Consider the following 24632-nt stretch of genomic DNA (forward strand, 5'->3'; position numbering starts at 1 on the left):
TTTTTACTTAGTTAAAGGGAACCTGTCAGGTGCAATGTGCCCCCAGAACCACGAACAGTTCTGGGTGTATATTGCTAATCCCTGCCTAACCCATCCCTGTATACACTAGCATAGATAAAGGGATCTTTAGAAAAAGTATTTCTAAAGATTGCATATGATATGCTAATGAGCACAGAGACTAGTTGAAAGGGCGTTTGTTACCTTGTCTAGTTGGCCCCCTTAGCATGTAAGCACGCCCCTGTGGGCATGCTAACATGCTGTCATGTGCCCACCAGAGTCCACTCCTGCAACTTCTGCTTCGATCACCAGGCGATGCCATGTTCCCGCTGTGGACTATGCTGGTGATAGGAAAGAAGTCGATGCCAGTCGCTCTGGTGGGCGCGGACTGCGTTTCCCTGGAACCTGCAGTACCACTGGCTGACTGTAGGTGGTATGTGTTCTCCAGCTGATGTTACCACCATTCAGCTACAGCCAATGGGAAGACACCACACCCTTCTAATTCCCCCTCCTGTCTGCTGGACACTGCCAGAGATAGTTTTGTATTCCTGCTTTCTGGTTCCCGCTCTGTTCTGAATAGTGATACCTGTGTTTAGACCTCTGCCTATTCTCTGACTACCCTTCTACACACCACCAGTAATAACAGATTCAGGTTATTTCTGTGACCATTGTGGGTTTTTATTTCATTAAACGAGGGGTACCAACAATTTTGACCGAGTGTGTGTGTGTGTGTGTGTGTGTGTGTGTATTTTTTATTTGTGTATATATAATAATATTTTTTATTTGTGTATATATAATATAAAACATACATATATATATTAACTTATTGTTTCGTTCTCCTATGGGACTTGTTACTGCAATTGTTTATTTGCCTGTGCCAGTGGTCTCATACTTGGCTGACAATTTTAGTACCATATTTGTTTTTTCTGTACGCCTTTCGATCACTGTTTTTGAACATTTTTCGCTCGCTTATTATAACAAATGTGCACTTTTTAAAAACAAATAAAATTTAAAAAAAAATCCAGGTATAATTTTTGATGGTAAAAAAAGGCATGCTTTATTTTTTTGTATACATGTTATCCTGTTCTTGTAAGTAATATAGTTCTACACTTAGCACCATGTAGTAATTTTTGGCCATCATCATAACACACACATACACACATATATATATATATATATATATATATATAAATATATACACACACACACTAGCAATATCCCATCCTGATACCCTATTGTGCCATTTCACATACACGCACATCACAACATTTCACCTGTCCTCCGTTCCCTCGGCATCCGTTTCCTGCTTCTTGCGGCCCACAGACACCAACCCCCCTTGGCGATTGCAGCCACTTTCAACACTTCATCTAAAATTCGGATGAACTGTTTGCTGCTGCTGCGCAGAGTGAAGCTCTCCCTGCACTATTCCAGTGGCACCCATCGGCCAATCAGAGAAAAGCAGGTGACGTCATACGCATCAGCTGCTTGTCTCTGATTGGCCAGTGACTGCCATTGAAATAGTTATGCAGAGAGAGATTGAGCAGTGATGGTTGCGACCCCTGCACTGGCCGCGATCGTCAAGTGCGGCACGTGCCTGTGGGCCACAAGAAAAAGCCTGAGGGGCCGCATGAGGCCTGTGGGACATGTGTTTGAGACCTCTGGCTTATGCTATATACTGCAGTTGTAGTGTATCACAGTATATAATGTGATTGGAGATCTAATATAGAGCTCAGCCAAAGTCTTTTGGCTGAGCTTCACAGAAGAGCTAAGATGGCACCCACGTATGTCTAAATATGAAGGTGGAGGCGACTCAGCGCTTGACTAATTGTGTGAGGGTGAACTGTTCTTAATTAGGCCAGACATATGGTTCCTTTGTCTGTTACATCAGCCCTATTGTCTGTAAATGTTGATTGTCTGTGAAATATGTATTGCTTCAGCCCCTTTGACTACATAATTTAGAGGAAAATTATAGTCAGATTGAACTAGCAACCAATGAGAGATCAGCCATCTCCAACCAATCCTGTAAGACACAATACTCTGAAATGAGAACTGAGGGCTATGAAAGGATTTTGCTTCTGTAAGCAGATGGATATTCTACATGACCACAGCCTAGGAGCTTTGGTTCCAGCTAGAGGATCACAGAACTGCTTCAAGATTCATTCTACAGGATTTCACTCTAGGGACCACAGTTCAAGCTGAAGCATCACAGAACTGCTCCATTGCTCAACCCTGTGTCCACAAATTCGCTTGAACCCACGTTGGGACAATTCAATCATCTGGCTATATATCTTGCTGTGCTCAGTCAGCTTCCTAAGCGTGCCACTATCTTCTCTCAGTGAGTACCTGCCAAAATCGGGGTGCTGAAGGCTAGGATAGTTGATCATGGAAGACCAAAAGTCACAAGGATTCTAAACCCTGGCAGGCCAGCGGAAGGGTGAGACTGTCACTTATGCCATCTTTTGTTCTTGCAGGGAATGTACAATCTGTTTTTACCTGTTGGTGAACCAATAAAGTCTTACCAATGTGCGGTTCATTCACCCAGCGTTGTCTGAGCAGTGTTGCGCCCATGGGGAAGAAGTGCAAGTGTTCAGTGGGATGAGCCCTAGTTTGTGCGGTCTCTTTGAAGATAGCCAGGCCAGCGGACTAGAGCACCCACTGACCCTCGTGTCTCCACAGTTCTAATGTAATAAAAAAAATGTATGGTAAAACAAAAAAATGGCAATGAATAGGGTCATGTTAAAAAAAACAAACACAAAGAAAATCCCCATTACCTGACAATAAAAATGTAGAAGCCACAAGTAGCAACAGCAGCGCCATCATCACTGCCACCAGTCGGGGCAGCAGTACAATAAATCGCAGGTCACAATCCTTTCTTTGCTTTTGACAAGTATATTAGTGGGGAGGAAGCCTAAGACATTATGGAATCTTTGGCACATCATTCATGTTATTATGACTAGCAGTCACACCAGCTCTTTGAGTCAGTGATCTGCAGATTCCTATTCCTTTGACACCGTAATAGTTAATGTTTTGACTGTGGACTTTCAAATCCATCAATATTTGTCCTTTCTAACTTCTAGTCCCTGAAGCCACAGAACTCCGGGTTCTAAGGAAAATATTCCCTAGCAACTTCTAGTTGATGTGCTGGACGAGAACAGTCAGCGTTTAGATGCAGATGGTGGAGTGGCTGATAAGTATTTTTTTTTTGTTTGATGCTCAAGAGCACCTGAAAGATCTGTAAGTGGTGGTTGTGTCTTGTATGCGGTCATCTCAGGTATGGGAATACTTTTTTTACATTGTGAGCTGAAGAATCTCTTGCAGTGTGCAGATTCTGCAGGAGGAATAAAATAAGCTGTAGATGTCTTGACTAGTGTTGAGCCACCCCCCTAGTGTTCAAGTTCGGTTCGGTTCGTCGAACGGCGGATTAGTTCGGCGAACGTTCGACGAACACCTTCGAACCCCATTGAAAACAATGGCAGGCAAAAACATACAAACACATTATACATGTACACATACAGTTAATAAACATTGGCATTACACTTACAGGTCCCCGCGACGCGTCCTGCACTCTGTCTCCCGCCGCTTTTTCTTCTGATCATCGCTGTGCTCTCATGGTAACCAGCACTGATGATCGGACCTTCCGTGACGTCGTCATAGCATGTGACCAGTCACGTGTGTATTATCTCATTGGCTACAGACTGGTCACATGGCTAGACGTCATGCTAGGTCCTGTCAGTGCATCTCTCCGGTACGCGGTGCTCGTTTGAGCATCTCCGTGTACCGGCGAGATGCTTGGGCACATGCTTGGCTCCTCATTCCTGCATGTCGGCACTCTTTACAGAGTCAGCCCACATGCAAGGACTGGATGCCACAGCCGGTGAATAGCGGCATCGGGAATCAGGTGATCGGAGATCACTTTTGCTATAGTAACCCGCATGTCCGATTACTATAGCAATGGTGGCAGCGGTGACGTCACCACTTACTACTCGCAGCCTCTGCTCACTCACTGAGTGATTAGACTGCACGGGAGCAGCAGCATCTTCCTCCCATGCAGTGCTGTCTGTAGCAGAGCTGCATGGGTTGAAGGAGAAAGAAAACAGAAGACCAGGATCGTGGAGGGCTGAGCGGCAGTAATAAACATGGAGTCTCTAAGTGTGTCTGTGTATTTATTTCTATTAAAGTATTTTTTTTCTCTGTGTGGTGTCTTTTTTTTTTAACCCTTTATTGGAGATTCTTAATGACCGGGTCAAACGTGCCTGACATTAAGAACCTCTGGCTTACTACTAGCTAGTAAAACAAAGCTAGTATTAACCTATTATTACCCAGCGAGCCACCCGTCACCATGGCAGCTGGAAGAGTTGGATACAGCGCCAGATGATGGCGCTTCTATGAAAGCGCCATTTTCTGGGACGGCTGCGGACTGCAATTCGCAGCAGAGGGGCCCAGAAAGCTCGGGCCAACCTGTGCTGCGGATTCCAATGCCCAGCTGCCTAGTTGTACCTGGCTGGACACAAAAATGGGGCGAAGCCCATGTCGTTGTTTTTATTAATTATTTCATGAAATTCATGAAATAATTAAAAAAAAAGGCTTCCCTATATTTTTAGTTCCCAGTCAGGTACAAATAGGCAGCTGGGAGTTGGGGGCAGCAGTACCTACCTGCTGTACCGTGCTAGCATACAAAAATATGGTGAAGCCCACATCATTTTTTTGGTGGGCAAAAAACTCCTGCATATAGTCCTGGATGGAGTATGCTGAGACTTGAAGTTCTGCAGCTGCTGTCTGCTCTCCTGTATACACTAGTGAATGGAACATGCTGAGCCTTGTAGTTCTGCTCCCTCTGTCTCTATCTCCAGCATACAGTTCTGGATGCAGCATGCTGAGTCTTGTAGTTCTGCTCCCCCTGCCTCTCCCTCCAGCATACAGTGCTGGATGGAGTATGCTGAGCCTTGTAGTTCTGCAGCTGCTGTCTGCTCTCCTCCATACAGAGAGACAGCAGACAACAGCTGCAGAACTACAAGGCTCAGCATACTCCATCCAGGACTGATGAAGGAAGATATTCCAGCAACTTGAGTCCAAACAGGAAATTCTTTAAAACGTTGATTCTTTATTATTTACCTATTAAAAAGTCCATGTTGGGGTGAAACAAACCCAAGACAGAGAGGACGCGTTTCAAACACTTGGTTCTTAGTCAATCTGAGATTGACTAAGAACCAAGTGTTTGAAACGCGTCCTCTCTGTCTTGGGATTGTTTCACCCCAACATGGACTTTTTAATAGGTAAATAATAAAGAATCAACGTTTTAAAGAATTTTCTGTTTGGACTCAAGTTGCTGGAATATCTTCCTTCATCATTACCAAAGAATTGCCGACTTTTTCCTTGCACAGTCCACAAGTCTCGGTCTCCTATCAAGCAGGTGAGCTGGGCAAAACCTTCATTCCATCCAGGACTGTATGCAGGATTTTTTGCCCCCCAAGAAAATTACGTGGGCTTTGCCATGTTTTTATATGCTAGCCAGGTACAGCAGGCAGCTACAGGCTGCCCCTAACCCCCAGCTGCCTATTTGTACCCAGCTGGAAACCAAAAATAGGGAAGCCCTTTTTTGTTTTAAATTATTTCATAAAGTTCATGAAATATTAAAAAAAAAAAATGACTTGGGCTTTGCCCAATTTTTGTGTCCAGCCAGGTACAACTAGGCAGCTGGGGATTGGAATCCTCAGCGCAGGGTGCCCAAGCTTTCTGGGCACCCCTGCTGTGAATTTCAGTCTGCAGCCGCCCCAGAAAATGGTGGTTTCATAGAAGCGCCATCATCTGGTGCTGTATCCAACTCTTCCAGCTGCCCTGGTGACGGGTGGTTCACTGGGTAATAATGGGATTAGGTCTAGCTGTATATTATCAACTGGCCCTAAGCCCAAAATTCATGGTGTCACGCCAATATTAGACATGGCCACCATGAATTTCTAGTACAGATAAAAAAAACCACAACACACAGAAAAATATTTTTATTAGTAATAAAACACAACACAATTAGTGACTCAATCTTTATTGAAATAAAGAATCCCCCTCCGCAGTAATCCTGGGTCAAGGGTCCCGCGCCGTCCAATCCGGATCCAATATCATCTGATCGGTTTGCTGGAAGGCAAAGCGATCAGATGATGTGTCAGGCTCAAGGGCCTGAATCACATGACACAGCAGCTGATTGTATAAATGGCTTTTATACAATCAGCTGATGCATCAGTGCAAAAAAAACCCCAAAAAACAAACTACACACTTCTGTGCAGACTCCTGTCCGACAGCAGCAGCTGATAGTTTAGCCGGCCGGGCGGTAAAAAGCCGGTCTCACCGCTCGACTTATAGTGTCAGCTGATTCCGTCAGGTGACCGCATCAGCTGATCATCGCCAGGTCTGAGAGAGAGAAAAGAGAGATTAAAGAGAGAGAGAAAAGAGAGGGAATGAGAGAGAGAGAGGGAGAGGAGAGGAGAGAGAAGAGAAGATGAGAGAAGAGAGAGAGAAAAGAGAGAAGAGAGAGGAGAGGGAGAGAGAGAAGAGGAGAGGAGAGAGAAGGGAGAGAGAAGAGAGAGCGCGGGAGGAGAGAGAAGAGAGAGAAGAGGAGAGAAGAAAGAGGGAGAGGAGAGAGAAGAGGAGAGGGAGAGAGAAGGGAGGGAGAGAGAGGAGAGAGAAGGGAGGGAGAGAGAAGAAAGAGAGAAAGAGGAGAGAAGAGAGAGAGAGAAGAGGAGAGAAGAGAGAGAGAGAGAGGAGAGAGAGGAGAGAGCAATGCAGCCTCATTCCGTAAACTGCTCCGATTTTAGAGGTGTGTCCCGCGACTCACAGCTGATGTCCTGCTCCTCCCCTCAGTGCATAATTAAATTATAATTATAAATAAATAATAATTTAAAATAAATTAATTTTTTTACCGGGATGGCCGGGACTCAAACTCATGAACTAATATCTCCTTAGGCAGTAGCTCTACCCATTGAGCCACTGACTCTAATGAAAAGCATAGGAAGATTTGGTAATTTTGACCTCTGTATTGCAGTAGAGAATCCAGAAGTGGATTATTCAGCTACAAAGAGGAGAGAGAGGGAAAAAGAGAGAAAAAGAGACAAAAAGAAAGAAAGAGAGAGAAAAGGAGAGAAAAAGAGAGAGAAAGAGAGAGACGAGAGAGCAATGCAGCGTCATTCAGTGAACTGCTCCGATTTTAGAGGTGTGTCCCACGGCTAACAGCTGATGTCCGGCTCCTCCCCTCAGTACATAATTAAATTATAATAATAAATAATAATTATAATTTAAAATTAAAAATAAATTAAATTCTTTACCGGGACAGCGGGGACTCGAACTCGTGAACTAATACTTCTTAGGCAGTAGCTCTACCCATTGAGCCACTGCCTCTAATGAAAAGCATAGGAAGAGTTGGTAATCTTGACCTCTGTATTGCAGTAGAGAATCCAGAAGTGGATTATTCAGCTACAAAGAGGAGAGAGGGAGAAAGGGAGAGAGAGAGAAATAGAGAGAAAAAGAGAGGGGGAGAAAGAGAGAACAAGAGAGAGAGAAAAAGAGAGAGCGAAACAGAGAGAAAGAAAAAAAGAGAGAAAAAGAGAGAGAGGAGAGAGCAATGCAGCCTCATTCCCTGAACTGCTCCAATTTTAGAGGTGTGTCCCGCGGCTCACAGCTGATGTCCGGCTCCTCTCCTCAGTGCATAATTAAATTATAATTATAAATAAATAATAATTTAAAATTAAAAATAAATTAAATTCTTTATCGGGACGGCCGGGACTCAAACTCGTGAACTAATTCTCCTTAGGCTGGAAATACACTTATGCGTGTAAAATCGGTCCGACTTGACTGAAAAAAACTCGGACGATTTTAGTTCACGTTAGGTCAGTGTGCAATGCAAGTGCGATGCTTTTTTTAATTATTTAATGACTACCAGAGCGTGTGTAATGCGCGTGTGATCCTTTTTTTTTTCTCAACAGCTGTCATCTGTCATTCAGCTCTGCTACATGGCCACTGACAGCAGCCACAGACAGAGCCATGTAGCAGAGCTGAATAGCCGCTGACAGCCTACACAGACAGAGCCGCACGATCAGAATGAAGTCGGATGAACGTCACCCGACTTCATTGTCATCCCGCGGCTCTGTCTGTGTGTCATGGCCTGATTTTCGGTCACCGTTGAAGGTCTCACCGGTGACCGCAAATCCCCTGAGTGACCGCAGTGAGCCGCGCGATCAGCGGTGCCGTCACTGAGGTTACCCGTGGCCACAGCTGAAGTCCTCCCACTGAGATCTGTGGCCACGGGTAACCTGAGTGATGTCATCGCTGATAGCGCGACTCACTTCAGTCGGTGCAGGGAGCTCACAGAGAGCGGTCGTGGTCTGTGACCGCTCTCTGTCAGCTTCCGATGTAGCAGAGCTGACAGCGTCGAGGGACCTCTGTGGATTACGTCGGACATGGAAGGGTATTTGGGGTCTTGAATAAAGTGGTGAAAGAGGTTGTTTTTTTTTTGTTGTTTATTTCAAATAAAGGATTTTTGGGTGTATGTCTTCATTTTCTTAATCTTACAGGTTAATCATGGAAGGTATCTCGGGGGATGCATGCCAGGATTAATCTAGGACTTAGTGACAGCTATGGGCTGCTGCCATTAACTCCTTATTACCTCGATTGCCACCGCAGCAGGGCAATTCGGGATGGCCAGGTACAGTCCTGGGACAGTCGCATCTAATGGATGCGGCTATTCCGGGCGGCTGCTGGCTAATATTGTTAGGGTGGGTGGCTCCCCATAATGTGGGGCTCCCCATCCTGAGAATACCAGCCTGCAGACATGTGGCTTTACCCTGGCTGGTATTAAATTTGGGGGGGCACCCCCCCCTTTTTTTTTAATTATTTATTTTTATTTTTTACTGCATTATATAGACCCGCCCACCGGCAGCTGTGATTGGTTGCAGTGAGACAGCTGTCACTCATTGTGGGGGCGTGTCTGACTGCAACCAATCATAGGCGTCGGTGGGCGGGAAAAGCAGGGAATACGAGATTGAATAATGAGCGGCCAGCTTTTTCAAAAGAGGAGAAGCCGCCGGAGCAGTATGAACGCCATGCAGAGCCGTGCCGGTGATCGGGGATCGGTGATTATGAAAGAGGGGGGGTTATGGACCGACATGGACAAAGAGAGAGACCGACAGAGAGAGAGACAGACCGACAGAGAGAGAATAGAGACCGAGAGGGAGAGACCGACTGACATTAATCGCATGTTTCTCAAAACACTGGAAATGAGTGAGGTCTCACAATGTCGGTCAATCTCTATGATTTACCAACATTGTGAGACCTCACTCATTTCCAGTGTTTTGAGAAACATGTTATTAATGTATTTAGAAAAACGAATGTCACTAGGATGGTGTGAGTGCCGGTCCATGTGACATGCTTTTTTTTTTTCACGCTCCCATAGAGTTGCATTGGAGAGACTCGCGCGAGAAACTCTACAAATAGCAGTCTGCTGCGATTTTTTTTTTTTTTTTTTTCTCAGTCCGATTTGGACTGAGAAAAAAATCGCAGATGAGAGCTGATTCATTGAATAACATGTGTCCGAGTGCAATGCGAGAATTTCTCGCATTGCACTACTGCGAGAAAATCGCAAGTGAGAAGCCAGCCTTAGGCAGTAGCTTTACCCATTGAGCCACTGCCTCTAATAAAAAGCATAGGAAGATTTGGTAATCTTGACCTCTGTTGCTGCATGGAGCTGACACAGAGCGCTCGTGTTCTACGGCGCTCCCTGTCAGCTTCATGTAGCAGGGCTGAAAGCGTCGTGTGGATTACTTCGGACCTGGATTGTTGTTTGGGGATTAATAAAGAGGTAAATGAGGTTTTTTTTGTCTTTTATTCCAAATAAAGCATTTTTCGTGGTGTGTGTGTGTTTATTTACTTTCACTTACACGTTAATCATGGAAGGTATCTCAGGGAGATGCCTGTCATGATTAACCCCTAATTACCCCGATTGCCACCGCACCAGGGCAATTCGGGGTGAGCCAGGTAGAATCCCGGGACTGTCGCATCTAATGGATGCGACAATTCCGGGCGGCTGCTGGCTGATATTGTTAGGGTGGTGGGCTCACCATAACATGGCACTCTCCATCCTGACAATACCAGCCTCCAGCCGTGTGGCTTTATCTTGTCTAGTATCAAAATTGGGGGGACCGCAGGTTTTTGTTTTTTTTTAATTATTTATTTATTTTACTGCACGATATAGACCCGCCCGCCGGCTCCTGTGATTGGTTGCAGTGAGACAGCTGTCACTCAGCATGGGGGCGTGTCTGACTGCAACCAATCCTAGGCGCCGGTGTGTGGGGAAAGCAGGGAATACCATATTGAATAATGAGCGGTAGCCATTTTCAAAAGAGGAAAAGCTGCCAGAGCTTTGTGACAGCCGTGCAGCGCCGTGCTGGGTGAGTAGGAAAGAGACAGGGATTGTGCTGGGGACGCATGACGCATGCAAATACACAACGTGCGCACATAGTATTAAGGGTACTTTACACGCTGCAATATTGGTACCGATATCGCTAGTGAGCGTACCCGCCCCTGTCGGTTGTGCGTCACGGGCAAATCGCTGCCCGTGGCGCACAACATCGCTAACACTCGTCACACGGACTTACGTTCCCTGCGACGTCGCTCTGGCCGGCGAACCGCCTCCTTTCTAAGGGGGCGGTTCGTGCGGCGTCACAGCGACGTCCCACGGCAGCCGTCCAATAGCAGAGGAGGGGCGGAGATGAGCGGCCGGAACATGCCGCCAACCTCCTTCCTTCCTTATTGCCGGTGGACGCAGGTAAGGAGATGTTCGTCGTTCCTGCGGTGTGTGCTGCCGCAGGAACAACGAACAACATCATACCTGCAGCACCAACGATATTAAGGAAATGAACGACGTGTCAACAAGCAATGATTTTTCACGTTTTTGCACTCGTTGATTGTCGCTCATTGGTGTCACACGCTGCAATGTCACTAACGGCGCCGGATGTGCGTCACTAACGACGTGACCCTGATGATATATCGTTAGCAATATCACAGCATGTGAAGCACCCGTTACTGTGAAAAGCCACGCTTTTGGTGATCGAACAGTTATCGAACGGTAACTCGAATGGCCGAAATTGAAGCAAATCGTTCGAGTTCGTCGAACGATTCGAACACCGCCCAAAATCACTCGAATTTGAAATTGGCGAATGGTTCGAATCGAACATTGCTCATCTCTAGTCCTGATACAAATCGCTTAAGAACTGTGGCTCTCCAGCAGCAAATAAAGCAGTGTCACCTTCTCACATGGGAAAAGCAAACCATCCATTAATAGGGGCTAGGCTCAAACTGTCCTCCTTCTACTGGGGATTATCGTTCTAGTAGCCAGGCTGCGTTTTCAAGTAGCACCTGGTTGGTATCATCATCACCAACATTTTCTACATTTCAAACTCCAACCCCTCACTTGTGCCACAACTTATCTCTCATCTGGTCAAGTTGCTGGTGGTGCAGTCGATGGCCTACCACTTAGGGGTACTTTGCACGTTGCGACATCGCTACTGCGATATCATTGGGGTCAAATCGAAAGTGACGCACATCCGGCGCCAGTAACGACATCGCAACATGTAAAGCTTAGATGCGCCGATAAACGAGCGCAAAAGCGTCGAAAATCGGTGATCTGTGTAGCGTCGGTCATTTCCATAATGTCGCACCAATAGGAGATACGATGTTGTTCCTCGTTCCTGCGGTAGCACATATCACTGTGTGTGAAGCCGCAGGAGCGAGGAACATCTCCTTACCTGCCTCCACCGGCTATGCGGAAGAAAGGAGGTGGGCGGGATGTTTACGTCCCACTCATCTCCGCCCCTCCGCTTCTATTGGCCGCCTGCCGTATGACATCGCTGTGACGCCGCACGACCCGCCCCCTTAGGAAGGAGGCGGGTTGCCGGCCAGAGCGACGTCGCAGGGCAGGTAAGTGCGTGTGAAGCTGCCGTAGCGATAATGTTCGCTACGGCAGCTATCACAAGATATCGCATGTGCGACGGGGGCGGGTACTATCGCGCTCGGCATCGCTATCATCGGCTAGCGATGTCGCAGCGTGCAAAGTACCCCTTAGTGTATTCCTCTGCCTTTCAGGAAATAATGGCTCAGCCTTGATGGAACATTCCCAGCTGTTATTACTTCTTCAACCTCTTTCTGAAGCCTGTGTGCATGACACGTCTACGTCATACACACTCGCCGCTCCTGTGCAGGTGCACTACAATACTTAGATCTGCCCTGCTTAGGACAGATTAAAGTGCACCTGCTCAGGACCTGAATGCCGGCGAGTGTGGATGACGTCGGACGCGTCATGCACCGTGGCTAGAGAAGAAGGAGGACGAAGATGGCCGAAAGAGGCGGCGCCGGAGAACGGAGACACCCACATGGCCCACCGCACGACCGTTAGGTAAGTATTATAAAGTGTTTTTTTAAGTTCTCACAGCGGCCTGGGCTCTTATATACAGCATGTTAGAATGCTGTATATAAGAGCCCGGTGGTGGTGGCCGCAGCTTATACGCCAAAAAAGTGGTGACAGGTTCCCTTTAATGAATGGATGTCCACTCTTGGCTTTCATGTGCAGAAGAATATGGGCTTCTCCCTGGACTTGTCATTGAGGTTGGGACAATTCAGTCACCTAGCTATATATCTTGCTGTGCTCAGTCAGCTTCCTAAGCGTACCACTATCTTCTCTCAGTGAGTGCCTGCCAAAAGCGGGGTGCTGAAGGCTGGGATAGTTGATCATGGAAGCCCCAAAGTCACAAAGATTCTAAACCCTGGCAGGCCAGCGGATGGGTGAGACTATCACTTATGCCATCTTTTGTTCTTGCTGGGAATGTACAATATATTTTTACCTGTTAAATCTTGCCAATGTGCGGTTCCCTCACCCTGTGTTGTCTGAGCAGTTTTGTGCCCATGGGGAAGAAGTGCAGGGAGCTACAAGGTACTGTATGTCCACCAGGATGCAGGGCCTACCCCCTAGGGGCCCAGAAGACCAGTTCCGGTAACACACAAACACTCCAGAAATTCCCAGTTTTTCCCAACATTCCCCCATAGAATGGTACAAGGCTAGGGTCAGACCAATGGATGGCCGCCTACAGGTGGAGCCAGTCCAGTCCACTAGTTGACCAGGTGGGAGGGGCAGACAGTGGACCGTAGTTAGTCTGAATCAGACAGTGAGAGTGTACGTGAGCAGACGCACTGACTAGGAGTGAACAGTAACCTGGTGCCCAGAAGGTTAGTTGCCGGTGGAGTACTCTCGAAACTACGCACCAATGGGGTACAGGACCCTAGGTCAGGCAGAAGCTCCAGGCAGGCCTGATAACACCTGCACAGTGAGGGGACCATCAAGGACCTCACTGATCTTGATGTCTGGGTCTCAGTAGCAAAGGGAGAACCGGGGACAGAACTCCAAACCCACAGGGTTCACGTTACCATCATACAGACTGCAGTGGAAGATCACCAGACGGTACCCCCAGCTGCTCTACGCCATGGGGACCCACCAACCAGTGACAGGTGCAGGGGAAGAAGGCACAAGATTACTAAACTGGCACTGGGACTAAGGGGACCTGAAGGTGAAACTAGCCGGCCTCGGGTGACCAGTTACCACCAGAAAGTGAGTAAAGAACTAATTGCACTGAACCCCTTGTGTGGACTACCTTCTTCCGACACCCGTCACATCACCTACCCTCTGGGGCCCGGCCCTGCTTGCGGAGGGCCTAACATTCAGACTGCCATTAACACCAGCCCCAGTAGTGGAGATTATGCAGCGGCGGCTCCATCTACATAGCCGCAACACCGCAAGTGGCGTCACGTGTGAACACTATTCTAATCTCCTGTAAATATTCCCCTTTTCCATTCCAAAAGGACCCAGGGCACGGAACTGGGCAATGGCCACCAAAGTGACATTCCCCAGTTATACACCGCCCGGGACCGAGTAACCCATAACCCATAACCCATAACAAGTGTTCAGTGGGATGAGCCCTAGTTTGTGCGGTCTCTTTGAAGATAGCCAGGCCAGTGGACTAGAGCACTCACTGACCCTCGTGTCTCCACAGTTATAATGAAATAAAATATGTATGGTAAAACAAAAAAATTGCAATGAATGGGGTCATGTTAAAAAAAAACACAAGAAAACCCCCATTACCTGGCAATAAAAAGGTAGAAGCCACAAGTAGTAACAGCAGCGCCATCATCACTGCCACCAGTCGGGGCCGCAGTACAATAAATCGCAGGTCACAATCCTTTCTTTGCTTTTGACAAGTATATTAGTGGGGAGGAAGCCGAGGACATTATGGAATCTTTGGCACATCATTCATGTTATTATGACTAGCAGCCCACCAGCACTTTAAGTCAGTGATCTGCAGATTCCTATTCCTTTGACACCGTAATAGTTAATGTTTTGACTGTGGACTTTCAAATCCGTCAATATTTGTCCTTTCTAACTTCTAGTCCCCGAAGCCACAGAACTCCGGGTTCTAAGGAAAATATTCCCTAGCAACTTCTAGTTGATGTGCTGGACGAGAATAGTCAGCGTTTAGATGCAGATGGTGGAGTGGCTGATAAGTATTTTTTTTTTGTTTGATGCTCAAGAGCACCTGAAAGATCTGTAAGTGGTGGTGGTGTCTTGTATGCGGTCATCTCAGGTATGGGAATATGTGCCACCCTCGTTCCAGCAGCCGGGCTGCTCAGATCCGGATCCGCGGTGGCTCAAGGGGTCTCCGGACCCGGTGGTCGTGCGGCCACTTGATTTAAAGGAGGTGAACTATGTACAGAGGGGATTGGAAGTTTGTGACGCCACCCACGGTGCGTGGTAAGGTGGAATACCACCGCTGCTGTTGGGGAGGGGGGAGCCCGGTGGCGATGGTGTAGCAGCAAGATGTTTTAACCCCTCCGTGGGTAGGGGGTTTGGGCCCCGGGGCCCGTTAGGTGTCGGTGACAGGGTGCCGTTGGGAAGAGGCAAAGGGGTTTTTCAGCGTACTCACTCAGTCCAGGAATAACAACACCGACCTCTTGTAAACCAGAATTCTGAGCACCACTGCAGCATGGAGGGAGCACGCCTGGATCCGTGTCTGTTGGTGTTGCTGTTAGCCTGTGGCCTTTTTCGTGGCACCTTTTCAATATTGGACCCTCAAGTTTGGAACTATTCAGGTCCCGTTCACCCATATGACTAACGGAGTGAGCTTGCTCTCAGGGTTCACGCGTAGGATTTCTTTGGACTATAATTTGGGAAAGTCCTATTCCATCGGTGCGCTAGTACCCCGATTTTGGAGCGGGTTGGGGATGAATATTGAAGTCTTCACCCCCGTCGGGTAAATTCCCGGGAAGCGAGAAGCTACTTCCCGGCCTTGGGTCCACGTACCCCGTCGTGCCCTGGCCCCTGCCCGGTGATGGCTCAAGGCCGCTGGCTGCCCTCCTCGGTAGTCCGTGCCCCTTGACCCGATCCCCTGCGATTGGGGTTCCAGCTCTTACCAGGCCCAGACCAACGTCTGCCACCTAGTACTCAAGGAGCCCAGCTCCTAACCTGTGACCTCTCCTCTTGAGAGTCACCACACAACTCTCCTACTCCTTTTCCACCTTGTCACTTTCCCCTCCCAACCCCCATATGGGCGGCCCTATTCCCTTCAGGTCCCCCAATGGTGTGTCTGGTGGGTACGGTGCAAAGTGTTCCTAGGGTTTTGACTGGCTAAGCTGTTAGCAACACCAAAGGACCAGGATCTGTAACCAAGGAGGAGTGGATACTGTGCAGAAGGGCCGATTGCACAATACCCTGTGACGACCTGATAGGCCAGGGCGTCACAAATACTTTTTTTACATTGTGAGCTGAAGAATCTCTTGCAGTGTGCAGATTCTGCAGGAGGAATAAAATAAGCTGTAGATGTCCTGACACAAATCGCTTAAGGGGGCTTTACACGCAACGACATCACTAACGAGATGTCGTTGGGGGTCACGGAATTCGTGACGCACATCCAGCCTCGTTAGCGACATCATTGCGTGTGACACGTACGAGCGACCGCTAACGATGCAAAATACTCACCAAATTGTTGATTGTTGACACGTCGTCCATTTCCCAAATGTCGTTCCTTGTTCTGGAAGCAGGTTTTCATCGTTCCTGAGGCAGCACACATGTGTGACACCCCAGGAACGACAAACAACACCGTACCTGCGTCCTCTGGCAACGAGGAGGGCGTGACTTCCATGCGGCTGCTCTCCGCTCCTCCGCTTCTATTGGACGCCTGCCGTGTGACGTCACTGTGACGCCGCACGAACCGCCCCCTTAGAATAGAGGCTGTTTGCCGGCCACAGCGACGTCGCTTGGAAGGTAAGTATGTGTGACTGCTCCTAGCGATATTGTGCGCCACGGGCAGCGATTTGCCCGTGACGCACAAACGACGGGGGCGGGTGCTTTCTCCAGCGACATCGCTAGCGATGTCGCTGCGTGTAAAGCAGCCTTTAGGAACTGTGGCTCTCCAGCAGCAAATAAAGCAGTGTCACCTTCTCACATGGGAAAAGCAAACCATCCATTAATAGGAACAAGGCTCAAACTGTCCTTCTTCTAGGGATTATCTTTCTGGTAGCTAGGCTGCGTCTTCAAGTAGCACCTGGTTGGTATCATCATAACCAACATTTACTATATTTCATACTCCAACCGCTCATTCTTTTACATTCCACCATCAGGTATTCATAATGGATTGTGTAACTAGGAAACAGAAATATGCGTCCAGTCATCCACTTGTGCAACTGTGTCGCCCTGGACTAGTCAGGTCGTCCCAGGTAGTCCCATGCACACACACCCCGTCCCTGAAAAGGTGACCGCAGCCAACCAAGAAACCCTTGTCACCACCCTCCAGGGTTGATGTCCACACCAGGGGGTGGAGCCAGGTGGTTGGCTCCACCCACCGAGGAGTTCACAGGCCTGGAGGTGGGAAAAGACACTTGTTCTAGTTCGAGGACACAAGTAGATGAGTCTTGGCAGTGAAGGAGAGAGGTTGAGTTCAAGGGCAGACCTGTGACCAGGCCTGCCAATAGTCTACTCAGGTGGCTGGGTTGGAGCCCAGTCACCTCTGGCAAGGAGGCAGATGGTGGTGGCCGCCTGCAGGAGCTGGGATTACAGCCGGTGGAACCGTAGGGACCGGAGACAGGCGGTGGCCCGCCGGTACCGAACCGGGGAACCGATTGGAAACCGGAGCACCAGGAGGGGCACTCAGACCCAGTACAAAGCCCCGAACCGACAGGGCTGAGTCAAATCAACTGATTGAGGACTGGACTTAAGGACCTATGCCACACAAGACCCGTTAGAAGACAACAGCCCAACCATACAGGGTAAGCCACCGCCAAGGCATAGAGACCCAAAGGGCCAGCATCTGCGGGCAAACAGGGCTCTTCCAACAACCAGCAAGCCGGGGAGCGGACTACCGTTGCTTAGGCATAGGAGTCAAACATTCACATAAAAAAGGTGCAGGAGAAAGGCGGAAACCACCAACCCATTCAGGGAGAAGCTGCAGCCGACTGCAGGCCCCGTTCATCATCCCGTTTGGTTTACCAGCGACTCCAGTGTATTGTGTCATAGTGAGTACACCAGTGCTTTCGGGCCGCACCGCACCAGCATACACCCGCAACCGCTCCCACACCTCAGCACCTCCCTCGGGCCCCCGGGACCATCACTCCCCTACCACGGAGGGGTCAACACCAAGCTGCGCAACACCGTCCCTGGGAGGCCTAGTTAACGGCAGCGGTGGTGTCCATCTATTCACCACAACCCGTGGGTGGCATCACGAACTTACATCCCTTACAAACCACCGCGGCCGTGGAACTTCCCCCCCCACCGAAGTCCCTGCGTGTGGCAACGACCCCCTTGCAGAGCGATGTGACCCCCGAGTCCGTGAGGAGCTCTAGCCACCACCCACCGTACGAGCACGGATCCGAGCGGCTCGGCGATCGCAGCCGAGCCCGCCGGGCAGTACACAACAACTTATCTCTCATCTGGTCAAGTTGCTAGTGGTGCAGTCGATGGCCTACCACTTAAGGCCCCGTCACACACAGAGATAACTCTTTGGCAGATCTGTGGTTACAGTGAAATAATGGACATATTGTTCCATTTGTACACAGCCACAAACCTGGCACTGATTGTCCACAATTTCACTGCAACCACAGATCTGCCACAGATCTGCCACAGATCTGCCACAGATCTGCCACAGATCTGCCACAGATCTGCCACAGATCTGCCACAGATCTGCCACAGATCTGCCACAGATCTGCCACAGATTTATCTCTGTGTGTGACAGGGCCTTTTGTGTATTCCACTGCCTTTCAGGAAATAATGACTCAGCCTTGATGGAACATTCCCAGCTGTTATTACTTCTTAAAGAATGGATGTCCACTCTTAGCTTTCATGTGCAGAAGAATGTGGGCTGCTCACTGAACTTGTCATTGAGGTTGAAAGTACGTCGTGCCTTCGACACGTGGAGCAATTATGCACAAAGGCAGTAGATTTCTTTCAAGACCATGGGTCAACGTTTTGAATGGCAGTGGTAGATTATCACATCCAGGATAGGTGGAGAAACTTCCACAATTTGTCTCTAGTTTTGTTTCACACAATAATAGGTACATAGAAGGTATCCACATCCTTTTCCACGTCCCATCCTCTTCAATGGATATCACATCATCTCCAAGAGCAACAGGGTGGAATGTTGCATGCACTCCCCACCCTAATTCTCTCTTATGCTAATAAGCTTAAATGCTGCCAAGCTGTTTTACAGTTTTTGAGCATAGGCAACAAAAACCATATCGAGGACAAGTTTTTTTTCAACTGCATCAATGTTGTACCACCCCCGTGCCAGCGGACGAGCCACTCGGATCCGGAGCCGCGGTGGCTCGAGGGGTCGGAAAATGGCGGAATTGGCGGGAAACAAGAACTTGACTCGCGGTCTTCGGCTTTCAGGGTGCACGTCACCCAGGTAAGTGGGTCCTGCTCGTATCCTGTTCATGACGACAGGTTTTTCGAGGTGTACCGCCCCCGTGCAAGCGGCCGAGACGCTCTGATTCGGAGCCACGGTGGCTCGAGGGGTCTCCGGATCTGGGGGGTTCACGCGGACACTCGAATTAAGAAGAAGAGGGGGATGAGACATATACAGGGGGGGATTTTTGGAAAGGTCGTGACACCACCCATGGTACGTGGTAATGTGAGGGACCGCCGTTGGGGAGCCCGGTGACGATGGTGTGGCAGCTTGATGTTTAACCCCTCCGTGGGTAGAAGGTTTGTGTCCTGGGGCCTGTTGATGAACGGATGGTGTTTGGGTGCAGTTGGGGAATAGGTGCAGGAATTTCCAATGTACTCACTCAGTCCGGGAATAACCACACCGACAGCTTGTAAACCAAAGTTCTGAGCACCACGATAGTCTGCGGGGAGTACGCCTGGATCCGTTGCCTTGGTGTTGTTGTTGGTCTGAGGCCCTATTCCTTGCACCTTAGTCTCGATTGGGCCCATTGGTATGAAACTCTCTGGGCCCCGCTCACCCATATGGCTAACGGAGTGAGCTTGCTCTCAGAGTTCACGAGTAGGATTTCTTTGGACTGTAGTGGGAAAGTCCTATCCCATCAGTACGCTAATACCCCGATTTTGGAGAGGGTTGGGGATGACACTTGAAGTCTTCATCCCCGTCGGGTAAATTGCTGGAACGCGTGAAGCTACTTTCCAGCCTAGGGGCCACGTACACTGTCGTACCCTGGCCCCTGCCCGGTGATAGCTCAAGGCCACCAGCTGCCCTCCTCGGCAGTCCGTGCCCCTTGACACTGTCCCCTGCGACCAGGTTCCAGCTCTTGCCAGGCCCAGACCAACGTCTGCCACCTAGCAAACAGGGAGCTCTCCTTCGTAGCGTCTCCTCACGAGAGCCACTTCACCTCCTCTCTCCTTCACCCTCAACTCTCCGCTCTCAACTCAACTGTCACTATCCTCACATTCTCCTCACCAACCCCCCATATGGGCGGCCCTATTCCCTTCAGGCCACCCAATGGTGTGTCTGGTAGGTTCAAGTGGGAAGAGTTCCTAGGATTTTTGATTGGACAAGTTGTTACAACACCAATGGACTGGGATCCGTTAACCAAGGAGGGTGGATACTGTGTAGAAGGACAGATTGCACAATACCCTGTGACGACCTGATAGGCCAGGGCGTCACAATGTCATGAGTGTGTCCCGCTCTAGGGGGATCTCTGACGAGTCTGGTACTAAACGATAACAGTGATGTATTATGCGCCGGTCTGCAGCTTGTTATTAAATGTATTTGCATTTCTTGGTACTGTAGGGGTTAAGGACTCTTCTATCTGGCTATCATCTGTAGCATTAATCCAAGGTGCAGCTCTTTTGTAACCACTCCCTTTCGCTATAAATAGTCACGTGCCTTAATATCTAATGTTGGTTATAGATCCTCATATCTAAGCTCTCCAGTCTGTAAGGAGCCTAGCTTTAGAAGAAGCCTGTGGTTTCGTGCTATTGCAGCTGTAGTGTTTACTGCATTGGAGTAGCTTGGAGTGTTTCTCTTTTGTGTCTATTTCCTACTGTCTGTCTTTATTCCCTTGTATTGGGTAATTGCAGTGTCTAGTTGACTAGTGCTCTCGCTGGACTTTTCACTAACCAGGGTGAGTTCAGGGCATCAGGGCAAGCGAGGGCTTAGGCATGTGATCGGTGATGCGGTGAAAGAACCCATATAGAGACAATGGGGACTGCAGGGAACAGCCTCAGGTAAGTGCAGGAGGTGACCCAGCTCCCCTCTCCCTAGCGCCCAGGGTCCACCGTTGTATTGTCTTCCTGGTGTACCCTGTTTGTTGCGGCACTCACTGGGGGTTCCCCTATTCCTGGCAGAAGCCCAGTAGTCATTGCGTGTCATTATAACCAACCCACTATTTTTTTCCCGAACTTTAAATGGCTCCTGTGGAGGTTTTTGCAGAAGGGGTGCAGAGCCTGTCCCTTGGTCTGTCAGACCTGCAATCCAGGGTATTGCAGCCACAACAGTAGGCCACGGGTCTCGCAGCCAGCTATACTATCCCTAAATATGAGGTTAAATTTTCGGGAGGGTCAGATAAGATTTTGTTTTCAGTGAAGCCTGCAAGCTTTATTTTAAACTCCACCCACACTCATCCAGAAGTAAGGAACGAGTAGGGATTGTGATCTCTCTTTTCCAGTGAGACCCTCAATCCTCAATCCTAGTCGTTTTCTCTTCCGACCGACCTTCTGTCGCTTTGGTTGGTCGATTCATTTTTTGCGGCCCTAAGCCTCAACTATGACAACCCTGACCGAGTCTCCCATTGCTGAGTCTCAGCTACGCAAGCTCAATTGGGGAGACCGGTCGAATTTTTTTTGGGAATTCCAGAGATGGGCCACTAACATCAGGTGGAATGACTCGGCCCTTAGGAGTAATTTTTGCCTGGGCCTATCAGAAAAGCTCAAGGATGCTTCTGTTTTATATGAAACAGCTGAAACATTAGAAGCCGCCATGACTGTCGCTATATATATATTTACAGGCGCCTTACAGATAGGCTGGAGATGACTCTACCCCCTGTTGTAGTTCCTAAGACTGTCACATGGAGTTTTGCGCAAATTTCAATGACTGTCATTGGCGACATTAAACGCTGTTCGGAATGCAGATTCCAGCACTCTGCCCAATGGTTTCTCTGGTGTCTGGGATCAACACAGGCAGACTCAGGCATCAACCTGCTATGTGCTGATTCATAAGCAGGCTAGCAAGAGTTAATCTCTGCAAGTTGTTGGGTGACCTATTCCATCTGCTCTACTTTTATTTATGCTGGTGGAATCCTTCTACTCATGCCAGCTATAGTTTATTCTAAATAGGTCTGTGAGGTGTGATGTCCCAGACTCTGTGGTGAAAGTTATGCCTATTGCTTGGAGCGGTTTTGGAGTTTAGCCTGTTGTTTGTACTTCTTTTCTGCTTTTATTTTTCCTCCTTAATCTCTTATTGTCTTTACTTTTTGTGTGTGTGTGCTGTTTGACAGTTTGGTTTTTCCTTGTCTGTCTTTTATCTGTGGTTTTCAACACACTCATTCCTCAGCACTGCCTGGAGAGAGGGGGAATCAGATCAAGACTGGTCAGGAACAGTGCCATGAACGAGACTCAGACCTCTCCACCATCAGTTTCTATGCACAGATGGTTAAAAAATTGAACATTTTATTACTGCAAATATTAAAACAGATATAATTTAAAAAAACAGTGTGCAGATGAACAAGCAAGAAAGCAGGTATGACAGTCTCACAAGATTCAATGATCAGATGATAAATATCACGAAACATGGGCTACTAAACACAAAATTCCAAATTGTGTAGCATTGCCCATGAGAAGGCACACCAATACTGCTGTACACATATTTTAGTGGGTCATACTGCTGTATGACACACTAAAATATATATATATATATATATATATATACATATATATATATATACAGTACTGGCCAAAAGTATTGGCACCTCTGCAATTCTGTCAGATAATACTCAGTTTCTTCCTGAAAATGATTGCAATCACAAATTCTTTGGTATCATTATCTTCATTTGGGCGGCACAGTGGCTCAGTGGTTAGCACTGGGGTCCTGGGTTCAAATCCCACTAAGGATACTATCTGCAAGGAGTTTGTATGTTCTCCCCGTGTTTGCATGGGTTTCCTCCTGTTTCCTCCCACACTCCAAAGACATACAGATAGGGACTCTAGATTGTGAGCCCCAATGGGGACAGTGTTGCCAATGTATGTAAAGCGCTGTGGAATTAATAGCGCTATATAAATGAATAAAATCATTATTATTTATTTTGCTTGCAATGAAAAAACACAAAAGAGTATGAAACAAAAATCAAATCATTGATCATTTCACACAAAACTCCAAAAATGGGCCACACAAAGGTATTGGCACCCTTAGCCTAATACTTGGTTGCACAACCTTTAGCCAAAATAACTGCGAACAACCGCTTCCGGTAACCATCAATGAGTTTCTTACAATGCTCTCTTGGAATTTTAGACCATTCTTCTTTGGCAAACTGCTCCAGGTCCCTGAAATTTGAATCTCTCCACAGGTGTTCTATGGGATTCAGGTCTGGACTCATTGCTGGCCACTTTAATAGTCTCCAGTGCTTTCTCTCAAACCATTTTCTAAGTCTTTTTGAAGTGTGTTTTGGGTCGTTGTCCTGCTGGAAGACCCATGACCTCTGAGGGAGACCCAGCTTTCTCACACTGGGCCCTACATTATGCTGCAAAATTTGTTGGTAGTCTTCAGACTTCATAATGCCATGCACACGGTCAAGCAGTCCAGTGCCAGAGGCAGCAAAGCAACCCCAAAACATCAGGGAACCTCCGCATTTTTGACTGTAGGGACCATGTTCTTTTGTTTGAATGTCTCTTTTTTTTCCTGTAAACTCTATGTTGATGGCTTTTCCCAAAAAGCTCTACTTTTGTCTCATCTGACTAGAGAACATTCTTCCAAAACGTTTTAGGCTTTCTCAGGTAAGTTTTGGCAAACTCCAGCCTGGCTTTTTTATGTCTCGGGGTAAAAAGTGGGGTCTTCCTGGGTATCCTACCATACAGTCCCTTTTCATTCAGACGCCGACGGATAGTACAGGTAGACACTGTTGCACCCTCGGACTGCAGGGCAGCATGAACTTGTCTGGATGTTAGTCGAGGTTCTTTATCCACCATCCACACAATCTTGCGTTGAAATCTCTCGGCAATTTTTCTTTTCCTTCCACATCTAGGGAGGTTAGCCACAGTGCCATGGGCTTTAAACTTCTTGATGACACTGCGCACCATAGACACAGGAACTTTCAGGTTTTTGGAGATGGACTTGTAGCTTTGAGATTGCTCATGCTTCCTCACAATTTGGATAATCAAATCCACAGACAGTTCTTTGGTCTTCTTTCTTTTCTCCATGCTCAATGTGGTACACACAAGGACACAGGACAGAGGTTGAGTCAACTTTAATCCATTTCAACTGGCTGCAAGTGTGATTTAGTTATTGCCAACACCTGTTAGGTGCCACAGGTAAGTTACAGGTGCTGTTAATTACACAAATTAGAGAAGCATCACATGATTTTTCAAACAGTGCCAATACTTTTGTCCATCCCCTTTTTATGTTTGGTGTGGAATTATATCCAATTTGGCTTTTACATTTTTTTTTATTTTTTTTCATTGAAGACTAATTAAATAAACATAATAATACCAAAGGATTTGTGATTGCAATCATTTTCAAGAAGAAACTGAGTATTCTCTGACAGAATTGCAGGGGTGCCAATACTTTTGGCCAGCACTGTATATATATATATATTATATAAGATATATTTTCTTGTTGCAGTGGATAAAAGTCATGGCTTTGGTCCATATTGAAAATCTCTTCACAAGAATTTCACGGATATCTCACAATGATATTTACATTTGCGGTGGATGTGTGGCATAGGTGCTTATTTATGATACATTTTACTTTGCATTCTGTTGTATTACATTTTCTCTAATATCTGGGTATCCATTCTAGGTTACTACAGTCAGGGCCAGAAATATTTGGACAGTGACACAAGTTTTGTTATTTTAGCTGTTTACAAAAACATGTTCAGAAATACAATTATATATA

The sequence above is a fragment of the Anomaloglossus baeobatrachus genome, chromosome 5, assembly GCF_048569485.1.
Source record: "Anomaloglossus baeobatrachus isolate aAnoBae1 chromosome 5, aAnoBae1.hap1, whole genome shotgun sequence".
In the NCBI taxonomy this organism is placed as follows: Eukaryota; Metazoa; Chordata; class Amphibia; order Anura; family Aromobatidae; genus Anomaloglossus; species Anomaloglossus baeobatrachus.